At 33.4% G+C, this 11,589-nt stretch overlaps 1 long non-coding RNA gene and 1 other non-coding gene across 2 annotated transcripts; one reads left to right on the plus strand and one right to left on the minus strand.

Annotated features, from left to right (window-relative positions):
* Window positions 1–728: 728 nt before the first annotated feature.
* LOC113733507 (small nucleolar RNA R71) lies at window positions 729–835 on the minus strand. Its single transcript, XR_003459020.1, has one exon. It is a non-coding gene; the product is annotated as a small nucleolar RNA R71 (small nucleolar RNA).
* A 5,058-nt stretch (window positions 836–5,893) lies between these two features.
* Window positions 5,894–8,236, plus strand: LOC140037335 (uncharacterized). Its single transcript, XR_011841261.1, has 2 exons — window positions 5,894–6,169; window positions 6,857–8,236. It is a non-coding gene; the product is annotated as an uncharacterized lncRNA (long non-coding RNA).
* Window positions 8,237–11,589: the final 3,353 nt, after the last annotated feature.

Genomic DNA, 11,589 nt, shown 5'->3' on the forward strand with positions numbered 1-11,589 from the left:
TTGTACTTATATCAAAAAATTTGTCAAGTTTTTGGCACTATTTCCGGGGAGAGGCAATATTAAGGTCTAACAAGTTTTATTAATTTAGACATTCTTTATATTAGTTAGTTAATTTTTGTTTCTAGTTAAGTTAGAATTTCTAGCAGTTTTGTGAAATAATTCTATATAACCTCTTTATTTTTTATTGTAGTGTATGCACCGAATTTTAGGGGTAGTAGCACCTTTTGAACCAGAAATTAAATAAACATTACGTAGATAAATTAGGCGTACACCACAACAAGAAGAAGAAGAGGTTCGGCAACAAATAGAGGAATCGCGATAAAACTATCTTTTGAAGAAGAAATGGCGAAAAACGAAGCAAATAAGCGAGCTCTTAGGGATTTTGCTCTATCAGGAACCCAAGAATCTCAAACAAGTATAGCACGGCTGGCAGTAAACGCTAATAATTTTTAGATTAAACCATCATTAATCTAAATGGTACAATAATCTCAATTTGGAGGTGATGCCATAGAGGATCCAAATGCACACTTAGTCACATTTTTCGAGATATGTGATATAATCAAAATGAATGAAGTTAGTGAGGATGTTATAAGACTAAGATTGTTCCATTTTTATTAAGAGATAAGGCTAAATTTTGATTACATTCTCATGCCCCTAACAATTTCACTACTTGGGATGATTTGTCTAGGGCATTTTTGAATAAATACTTTCCACCGAGTAAAACGGCTAAATTTAGAATGGATATTACTAGTTTTAGTCAATTGGATGGTGAGTCATTATATGAAGTATGGAAAACGTTTAGAGATTTATTTCGAAAATGTCCACACTACGGATTTTTCGATTGACTAATTGTACAAACTTTTTATAATGGTTTATTCTTTTCTACTAAAACTACTATTGATGCAACCACAGGTGCAGTTTTGATGATAAAATCACCTCAAGAATCTCAAGGTTTGATAGAGAAAATGGCAGCAAATAATTATCAATGGGCTAATAAAAGAAATGATCCAAGACGACAAGCAGGTATAATTGAAATTGATACCATCAATATGCTTAGTATTCAAATGAGCAATATGATAAAAGTGTTGAACTGACAAGGTAGATGTGGTCCAAGTTCTTCTTCCAATGTGCATGTAATTTGTTGTTCCGTATGTGGAGAAGAACACGATACTAACGAGTGTATTGATCTTGAGTAGGCTCAATTTGTCAATAATTACATTCGTAATGCTTAAACAATCCATACTCGAATACCTATAATTTGTGATGGAGAAATCATCCAAAATTTGGGTGAAAAGATCAAGGCAACCCACAAAGGCCGACTAATCCGCCGGGTTTCCAACCAAGATAACAACAGATGAATACTAAACCGGATTGGGAGCAGTGAAAATTTTGGCTAAGGATACTTCGAAGAAATTTGAGTGGCTAAAGGGACGATTGGACCAATTGACCGGAATGTATAGAAACGTGGAAATCCAGATTCGTTAAATCGCCAATTCTACTAATAATCGAAATCAAGGGGAGTTGCCTAATAAAACGAAGGTGAATCCTAGAGAACACGTCAAGGTCATTACTCTTCGTAGTGGTAAACAACTAGAGGATCCTCCGATGGTAGAAAATGGAGAGAACAATGAGAGTGAGAGATAAGGAGATGAGCGAATGGAACAAGAGATAAGTGTGGGGGAAGGTAGTAAAGGAAAATCGAAAGAAAAATAACCTACATCCTCCACTACCATTTCGATACCTTCGATAGTTTCATTTCCTCAACGATTCAAGCCAAATAAACTTGACAAAGATTTTGAAAAGTTTGTCAAAATTTTCAAATAATTGTATATTAATATTCCTTTCGTTGATGCTATTTTGTAGATTCCTTCGTATGCCAAGTTTTTCAAGCAGATCATGACACGAAAGAAGAGATTGGGGAATCACAAAACGATAGCATTAATGGAGGAATGTAGCGTCATTATACAAAACAAGCTGCCACCAAAATTGAAAGATCTAGAAAGTTTTTCAATACCCTGCACCATCAGTAACATTGAATTTTCTAAGGCATTATGTGACTTTAGTGCAAGTGTATCACTGATTCCTTTAACGGTGACTAGACAATTAGGGTTGCACGAGGTAAAACGCACTAATATTACTTTGCAGTTAGCCGATTGGTCTATAAGATATCCATTAGGAGTTTTGGAAAATGTGTTGATTAAAGTTCAAAAATTCATTATTTCTGTGGATTTTGTGGTATTAGTATGGACGAAGATATGTCCATGCTAATTATTTTAGATAGACCATTTTTAGGAACTGTGGGTACTATTATTTATATCAAAAATGACAAACTAAAGTTTCAAGTAGGTGAAGAGGAAGTAATATTTAACTTGAATGAAATGGAAAAGTACCCTTCTTTTACTAATCATGCTTGTTCAATTGACACTCTTGAAATGCTACCGAAGAGTTGAATCGAGTCAATCTTGATTTCGATTCTCTTGAACTTTGTTTAATAAGTACAGGGATACAGAAGGAAAATTATGAAGAAATTGAAACATTGGCCTAATATATAGATGCACAATCTCTTTATAGGAAATGGCATATGTACGAGAATCTTGGACAAGGAAAGAGACCTCCACCACCTTCAGAGATAGAAGCTGCAAGGGTTGAACTCAAGCCATTTCCTAGCCATTTGAAGTATGAGTTTCTTGGTGAAAATGAAACTCTACTAGTAATTGTTAGTGCTACTTGGAAGAAGAGCAACTTAATAAGTTGTTAAGAGTTTTAAGGAAGCACAAGAAGGCTATCAGATGGATCATCTTTGACATTCAAGGAATTAATCCTTTTATATGCATGCATCGCATTCTTTTGGAAGATAATTGCAAACCGGTGGTCAAATTGCAAAGAAGGCTTAATCCGAACATGAAAGAGGTGGTAAGATAAGAACTTATCAAGTGGTTAGATGCAGGTATAATTTTTTCTATCTCGGATAGTGTATGGATTAATCCAATTCATGTTGTCCCAGAAAAAGGTGAAACTACCGTAGTTAAAGGAAAAAATGATGAACTTATTCCCTCTAAACTTGTGGTAGGGTGGAGAATGTGTAAAGATTATAAAAAAACTAAATGCAGTTACAAGAAAAGATCACTTTCACTACCCTTTCTTGATCAATTATTAGAACGTATTGTTGATTATGAATTTTATTGCTTCCTTGATGGATTTTTAGGGTATAACCAAATAACAATAGCTCCCGAAGATCAAGAAAAAATCACCTTTACTTGCCCGTATGGCATATTTGCTTTTAGAAGAATGCCAATTGGCCTTTGCAATGCCCCTGCCACATTCCAACGCTGCATGTTTGCAATTTTTTCTGATTATAATGAGAAAATTATGAAGTTTTTTATGAATGAATTTTTAGTATATGGTTCATCGTTTGACCATTGTTTTCATAATTTGGAGATGTGAAGAGACAAACCTCATGTTGAATTGAAAGAAGTGCCATTTTATGGTCCAAGAAGAAATCGTTTTAGGACATAAGATTTTCTCAAGGGGAATTGAGGTGGACAAGCCAAAATAGAAGTGATCGAGCGAATGCTACTTCCAAACAATGTCAAGGGGATTAGAAACTTTCTGAAACATGCGGGATTTTATAGAATTTTCATTAAGAATTTTTTCAAGATAGTTACCCCGTTATGTGATTTATTGTGCAAAGATAACCCATTTCATTTTGATAATAAATGTTTAATGACTTTTGATAGGTTGAAAAAGGAGTTGGCCTCAATACTGATTGTAACTTCACTAGATTGGTCTCTACCATTTGAATTGATATGTAATGTAAGCGACTACGCAATCGGAGCTATGTTAGGTCAACGGAAGGAAGGAATGTTGCATGTGCTTTATTATACAAGTAAAGTGCTCAATGAAACACAAATTAATTATACAACTACAGAGAATATTTGCCTTAGATAAATTTAGATCCTACTTAGTAGGATCTAAGGTTATCATTTATATGGACCATTCAACTCTTAGATATTTGCTCCATAAAAAAGATGCAAAATCGGGACTAATTCGTTGGATTCTCTTATTGCAGGAATTTGATTTAGACATTAAAGACAAAAAGGGATTGGAGAATCTTGTGGCAGATCATTTATCACAATTAGAGTATATCCCTACCAATGATCAAATTCTAATTAAGGACAATTTTTTGGACTAATTTGTTCTAGCACTAATAAAGTTTCCATGGTATGTGAATTTTATTAACTTTTTGGTAAGTGGAGTACTTCCGAAGGGTTTTAATTTTCACAAAAGTAAGAAATTTTTGCATGATGTTAAAACCTACTTTTGGGAGGAACCACTGCTTTATAAGCATTGTGCCGATGTTATGGTAAGAAGATGTATTCCCTAAGAGGAGATACGTGATATTTTACTTCATTGTCATAACTTAGAAACAGGTAGTCATTTTAGCACTTCTAAAACTATAGTTAAGGTATGACAATCAAGATTTTATTGGCCTACCATATACCAAGATGCTTGGGAATATGTTAAAAGTTGTGATGCCTGTCAAAGAATCGGAAATATTTCTAGAAAAAATGAAATATCCTTAATCACTTTCTTAGAAATAGAGTTATTTGACGTGTGAGGTATGGATTTTATGGGACAATTTCTTAGTAGTACTTCAGTTTCTTAAAAAGAACATTTTTAGTAGATTCGGTATTTCTAGAGCCATAGTAAGTGATGAAGGAAAGCACTTTTATAACAAACAACTTGATTCTTTGTTGTTTAAGTATGGTTGTAGGTACAAGACATTACTTCCATTCCATCCACCAGTGAATGGACAAGCGGAATTGGCCAATCGAGAGATCAAGTTCATCTTGGAGAAAAGGTGAACAACTCAAGAAAAGATTGGGCAAGAAAACTCAATGATGCACTGTGGACGTATCGAACGGCATTTAAGACACCTTTGGGGATGTCGCCGTATCGATTAGTATATGGAAAAACTTGTCATTTACCTGTAAAAGTTGAACATAATGCATATTCGGCTATTAAAATAATTAATATGAATTTTCATCTTGCAGGTGGAAAGAGACTATTTGAGTTAAGCGAACTTGAGGAACACCGGTTACATGCTTATGAAAATGCCAAGGTCTATAAAGATAAAGTGAAATATTGGTATGATAAGCATCTATACCCAAACAATTTGAGGTGGGGTAAAAAGTGCTCTTATACAATTCGCGCCTTGGGTTGTTTCTCGAAAAACTCAAATCAAGGTGGTTGGAACCATTCCAAGTCACTCAAGTTTTTCCTTATGGGACCGTTGAAGTGGTCAACACAAGAAATGAACGGTTCAAGATCAACGGACAACGGTTAAAACCCTACTTGACTGGTGAAATCGTTCCTAAAGGATTCATAAGTCCTTTGGGTGAGTCGTCTTCAACTCAATGAGCCAACCCTTTTAAATCAAAGAACTCAACCCCTCGATTTGCATTAAAAATGTATTTGATCCGTTAAAAAGAGATAAAATGCATGTTTCGATCATTATATATATGCATGTGATGATAAATTCGGCAAAAGAATAATTTAGAATGCATTTTGAGTAATTAGGGTACTATGTGTAATTTTTTAATGTTAGCATTTCTGCAAATTTTGCAGAAGAAAACGAGAATTGCAGGAATACTCGACTTTGAGTCGCGTATTCCGTTAATCGCATTTTCATTTCTGCAAAATTTAAGCAGAAAATGCGACTTGAATACACGACTCAAAGTCGTGTATTGATAAAGTCGCGTATTCAGTTCTGCAATATTTTCATAGAAAACGCGACTTGTGAATACGAGACTAGAAGTTGTGTATTCTTCCCTTGATACAAAACCAGAAAACGTGACTTTCCTTTTCAAATTTCTTCTTCTTCATTCTTCTCCAGCCGCGTTTTCTTTCATCCCAACACTCACACCTTCACAAAATTTCATTTTTACTCCATTTTCTTGCTAGAAAACATCAACCTATCATCATTTAGCCTTCATAACATCTTTTTAACCGATTGAAATCCAAGAAAAATAAGTTCAAATCAGGTTTTAAGAAATTGAGGGGTTAGGATTTTTAGTTATTAAATTCATCAATTGAAGGTCAATTGAAGCAATTTTCATAGGATTTTTTGCATAATCATCATTTCCAAACATCACTCTTCGTGATTGAGGTAAGTTTCTTCATCAAATCTTTATATTTTAGAAGTTGGTATTTTTTAATTTCTTGAGTTTTCTGACATCTTTTAATTTCGAATTTTTGATTATGTTTATTAAATTTTTTGGCCTCCATTATGATTATTTAGGTTGTTTATGCATGTTTACACGTTCAAATGTAGCAATTCGATGGATCATTAATTCTTTAAAATTTTTAATTTGCTATATTTGGTTAAAATTAGAAAATTAGCTTGTAATGATGTTGAGAAATTTATAACAGATGATTATGGTTAAAAATGGTTAGTTGATGATGTTTTAGCATGTTCATTAGGTATAGAGAGTGGTTTGATAAATTTTGTGAGTTATTAGAATAATTTTTACTTAACCATGTTTATAACTAAATGTGCATTATAATTGCTAATTAACGACTGCTATAACCATTATTAGTGCTAATTTCACTGATTGGGATATATTTGTTGCCTATTTTGATAAATTGGTGATTTTGATAATTTTTGACATTTTTACTATGTCATTTCTCGTATGTCATAATAGTGATCGTTTAAGTATGTTAATTTGATTTCTTATGACATAGAGATATGTCTTTGAGGTTATTTGGGTCAATTGGGATTCGTTATTGCCAAGGTTATGAAATATGTATTAGTACATGTGGACAATTAAATTTTTTTTTTTTGTATGATGGCAAGAGAAAAGCAAGTTGTCTATTCGTCTTCTAGTAACGGAGGTGAGTAAGGATGTCGAAAAAAGTGAAGAAAAGAGGTCACCTTCACCTCAATCGTTGAGGAGACGACAAAGGGAGGACACTTTTCGTAGTGCCGAAACTGCCATCATTGATAGTGCCAAGTTCACCAGTCTTAAGAATCAAGAGTGGCACGAGTCACATGCTAATTTGGAGTTTTTCTTTGAAATGCATGTGAGTCCGGAAATTGAAGTGGTTTATCATATTTCGGAGGCGTTTAACCAACTTGATTGGGCGCCGATTCTCACATTGTCAACTCACTACAACCTTGATTTGATGCGCGAGTTCTATGCCAACATTGATAACAAAGCACGTCACAGTGGTGAGATGGTGGAGTCATGGGTGCGTGGGAGGCACATTGTTTTATCACGGGAGCGTCTAACTGCTATTTTGGGTTGCAGCAACCAAGGTCGGGCGGTCGATCTGAAAAAGGGTTTCACCGTACCTAATAGGCGGTGGGATCCATCGCATGCCATGAATAGGTTTAGTTTTGAGTACCAACCTTTTAAGTCTTCAAGGAAGAAGACAATTGTGGCAAGTGTCTTCGAACCTCGCCATCGTCTCATTATCTATTTGATGGCATACAATGTAATACCCAAAAAGACGGGTCATACGGAGGTCCAAAAAAGTGATATCTAATTTCTTGATTACATGCTTTATAATCGGGAATCCTCCTTAGCTCGAATTCCATTGCCGAACATCATCATTAGCTACATAAGGTCTACGGTGAGGCGGCAGACTATTTCGTTCAAATTCACATTTCCTCGTCTGCTCTCTTTGGTGTTCATGCATTTCGACGTTAACTTGCAGGGTGTAACTCGGAAATTTATTAAGCCTAGAACCAACCAGTTTCTTCCCTTCGTCGTCTAGGTATTGGTACAAAGAACATTTCTCAACCTGCTTGAGAAAGGCAACAAAAGGCACGACATGGCCGAGAGAAAGTCGGACCTTCTATTGCTGCACCTCCTCCTCCACCACCACAATCGAATTGGCAGCGACTTTTTACTAGATTGGACGATATTGAGTATCGGTTGGAACGAATGGATACTCGCATAGAAAAGATTAAGTATCACGTAGGCATTTCTCCACCTCATGCCATCGATGAAGATGAAGAGGATGATTGAAGCTGCATCCCTAGGATTGCTCTTATTGTTATTTCATGATTTTCTTGTCGTTTTTAGTATTTTGTTTGTAAGATGTTTAACTTGTTCTTTTCCTTTTCAATTTCACCTTTTGGACAGTGTTAGTAGATATTTGTGTTGTGGCGAAGATTCGTAATTCATGGTTGATCTGGATCTCAACCATTATATTGGGGAGTACTTCTTTCTATTTTTTGTTATTTTTTCTTTCTTTATACATTGAAGACAATGTTTATTTTAAGTGTGGGGAGGGGGAAGGGAAATGTGTGGTACTTGTAGTATTTTTTTGTATTTATTACTTGGACTTGATATTTGGAATATGTATTGCACTTAATTGTTGTTAATCTTGGGTTGCTGGCAGGGAGTTTTGTTCAATTTTAAGGGAAAACTCTGTCAAAATTTTTTAAAAATCTTATCCAAAATTACAAATTTGCCCTAAAAAAGTTGCAAATTTTTTCAATTTTATCTAAGGGGTAACAAATTCCACACCATTAGTAACCCAAATTCTTTCTACTTTTGAGATAAATATATGTGATTTGAAAATTTCTTTTCTCATTTAACTTGGAATTAACTATTATGTAATTATACTTATTACATTTATAAGAAAGTATATCTTGTAAAGTGGAGAAAATTATGCCTAAATTTTGCACGTTTGATGAAATTTCTTTTCTTTACTTGATTTTATAAGTTAAGTGATAAATATGGTCAATAATTGTAATATTCTTCTCATGATTATGCTTTTGAGAGAATTTTTATTATCTTTACTCTAAAAAAAAAAGAAAAAAATAGAATAAGAGTTGTTCTACTCCAATGGTTCTTGTGCTTAATAACCAGGAGTTTTCATCTACAAATGTCGATTTTTGCGAAAAACGGTACTTGAATTAAGAGTATGCAAATCAACTTAAGTATGTGAAGTGTTGAGTAACCGGCGATCTTCATTTAAAAATGTCTATCTTTGCGTCAAAAGGCACTTTCATAACTTGAGTAATATTTAGTTATATTATATGAATAAATCCCTCTCTAAGTTGAATAAGAAAATGATTATGGAATTAGATAGCATTTTCATTGACCATATGAGTTATTTGTAACATTGGGGTAGGTGAAAAATTGAGTTGAACTAGCATAATTAGGGTATAATTAGCTCTCATTTACTTGATATTATAAGTACTTGAAGATTAATGAATGATTGCATAATGGTTGTCTACCTTGTTTTTGAGAAAATGAAATTGAATGGTGCATATATGTTTATTTTCAAAATTTTGGATCATTGTTGGTGGGTATTTCTTATTGCTTGAGGACAAATAATGGTTCAAGTGTGGGGGAGTTTGATAAGAGTATATTTTACATGTTTTTAGTGTGTTTTATTAGTTAGTTTTGATGTGTTTTATTTAATTTTATAACTAATTAACTAGGGTTTTGGTAAAAATATATATTTTGTAGTTTAAGTGGCAAAAATTGCATTTCTATGGATTTTAATAGTGAAAACTTCATGTTTTTATAGGTTTAATGATTCAATCATCAAAGGGAGTGAATTGAGAACATATTTGGATGAATATTGATGATTTCAAACAGTTTAAAGAAGACGTGAAGTGCAAGAGAGGAAATGCAATTAAGAAAAAAAAAAGTTTTTGCAGTTTTGACACATAGTGGTATTTTGACAATATCTTGAATTACAATGATCGGATTGGGTGATTCTTATACCATTTTGAAGCTAAGAGATAGATCTACATTTGGTATGAAGATATCAAAATCCAATTCAGTCATCTTTCTTACTAAAAAGTCAAAATACAGAAGTGCATGTGCATGATCGAAAGCTGAAACAGAGTTCTGACTAGTTGATAGTATTTTGGTCATATCTCGGTCTACAGAGCTCTAAATTGAATGATTCTTAAAGTTATAACTTTCATGTTTTGCATAAGAGCTAGTTCGGTCTCTATCATTGAGAAAATAGTAGTTGAAATGATGCCCAATTCACAGAAGTGAATACGTGGCTTGGCAATATGTGAGTTGAAGTCGCGTATTGTAGCCTGATGTCTGCAATTGTTCAGCCACTTGCTCCATTGTCACACTACTTTCTAACTCTATTCCAAATAAGATTTTCGGCTGCACATATTCAAGGAACCTTTTCGAAGAAAAAAGGGAGCTTTATGTCTTGTCAAAACACCACTTTTTGACTCTCTTAACACTAGAGTTGTTAGAATCATTAGAGAGGGAGAAGAGGACATTTAGACGAGTTCTCATTAGATTTTAGTATTAGAGTTTAGTGGTTAGTCATGTTTTATTCTCTCTAGCTAGAACTTTTGTGAGAACAATTGGAGACTTTATTGTACAACTCATTTTGTTAAAGAAATAGAAGATCATTGGGAGCTTCTTCACTAATCTTAGCTAAGCTTTTTTATCTATCTTTTACTTGTGATTCAATATGTGTTCAGGCAATGAAGCCATGCTCTTTTTTGTTATATCTTATATGAGTCGCTAAATTTCTAGATCTAGGGAGTAGATGAAATTTATGGTTACTTGATATGAAGTGAATATGATTTATACTTGTTACACCTTGTATTAACTTATCTATTTATGCATGCTTATCACTTGTTGTTGCTTGATCACCAATAGCAAGCTTTTAGTTGTTATTGTTCAATGAGAGTTGATAATAATGATGGAACAACATAAATAGAGCTTGAGTAGTAGACTCATGAGAATAGAGGTACACTTAAGTGGATTAAAATTTCATGAAAGAACAAGAGTAGATCTAGTTATTCACCATGAGAATAGGGAAAACTAGTCTATTTTAGGCCATTTTATCATAAGAATTAGATTTGGTAATATTGGAAATGAATCCCTAGTTGAACAAGGATTGTAACAAGAGGTAAATCTATTTACTTGTATCTTTAATGCCATAAGTGGAATCTATATCCCTAAACTCAAATATTTAGTGAATTTTCTCCATTGTTATCTTGCAAATATCTAGTTAAGATTAGTTAGGTAGTAGTTATTATAACATCTCTTGCTTAATTCGAACACTAGTCTAAATAATAGAGTCGTTTGTAGAAAAAAAAAAGTCTAAATAATAGAGTAAGTAAGGACCTAATATTTGCATAGTTGCTCTCTGTGGGATCGACCCGATATTTGCCCTAAACTACTAATTTGACATGTATACTTACTGTCAAAATAAATATATTTTGAAATTAAATTTGTACTTATATCAAAAAACCTGTCAAAAAGTGTCTAATAAAAAGAAATTAGAAGACTTTGCAGAAGTGTCTCTTACTAAGGAATGCAATGCAGTGTTACAAAATTGTCTTCCTATCAAGATGAAAGATCTAGGGAATTTTACTGTGCCTTGTCAATTTGAACATATTCTTGTTGATAAATGTTTGTGTGATCTTGGATTCATTTTTAATTTGATGCCTCTATCATTTTTCAGGAAATTAAAGTTTGCCAATTTAGAGCCTACTCAAGTTATTCTACAATTGGCTGATTGTTCAGTGCATTATCCTGCTGATATTATAGAAGACTATTAGTTAAAGTTTGTAAATTTTAT

This window comes from Coffea arabica, chromosome 2e, assembly GCF_036785885.1.
Source record: "Coffea arabica cultivar ET-39 chromosome 2e, Coffea Arabica ET-39 HiFi, whole genome shotgun sequence".
Classification (NCBI taxonomy): Eukaryota; Viridiplantae; Streptophyta; class Magnoliopsida; order Gentianales; family Rubiaceae; genus Coffea; species Coffea arabica.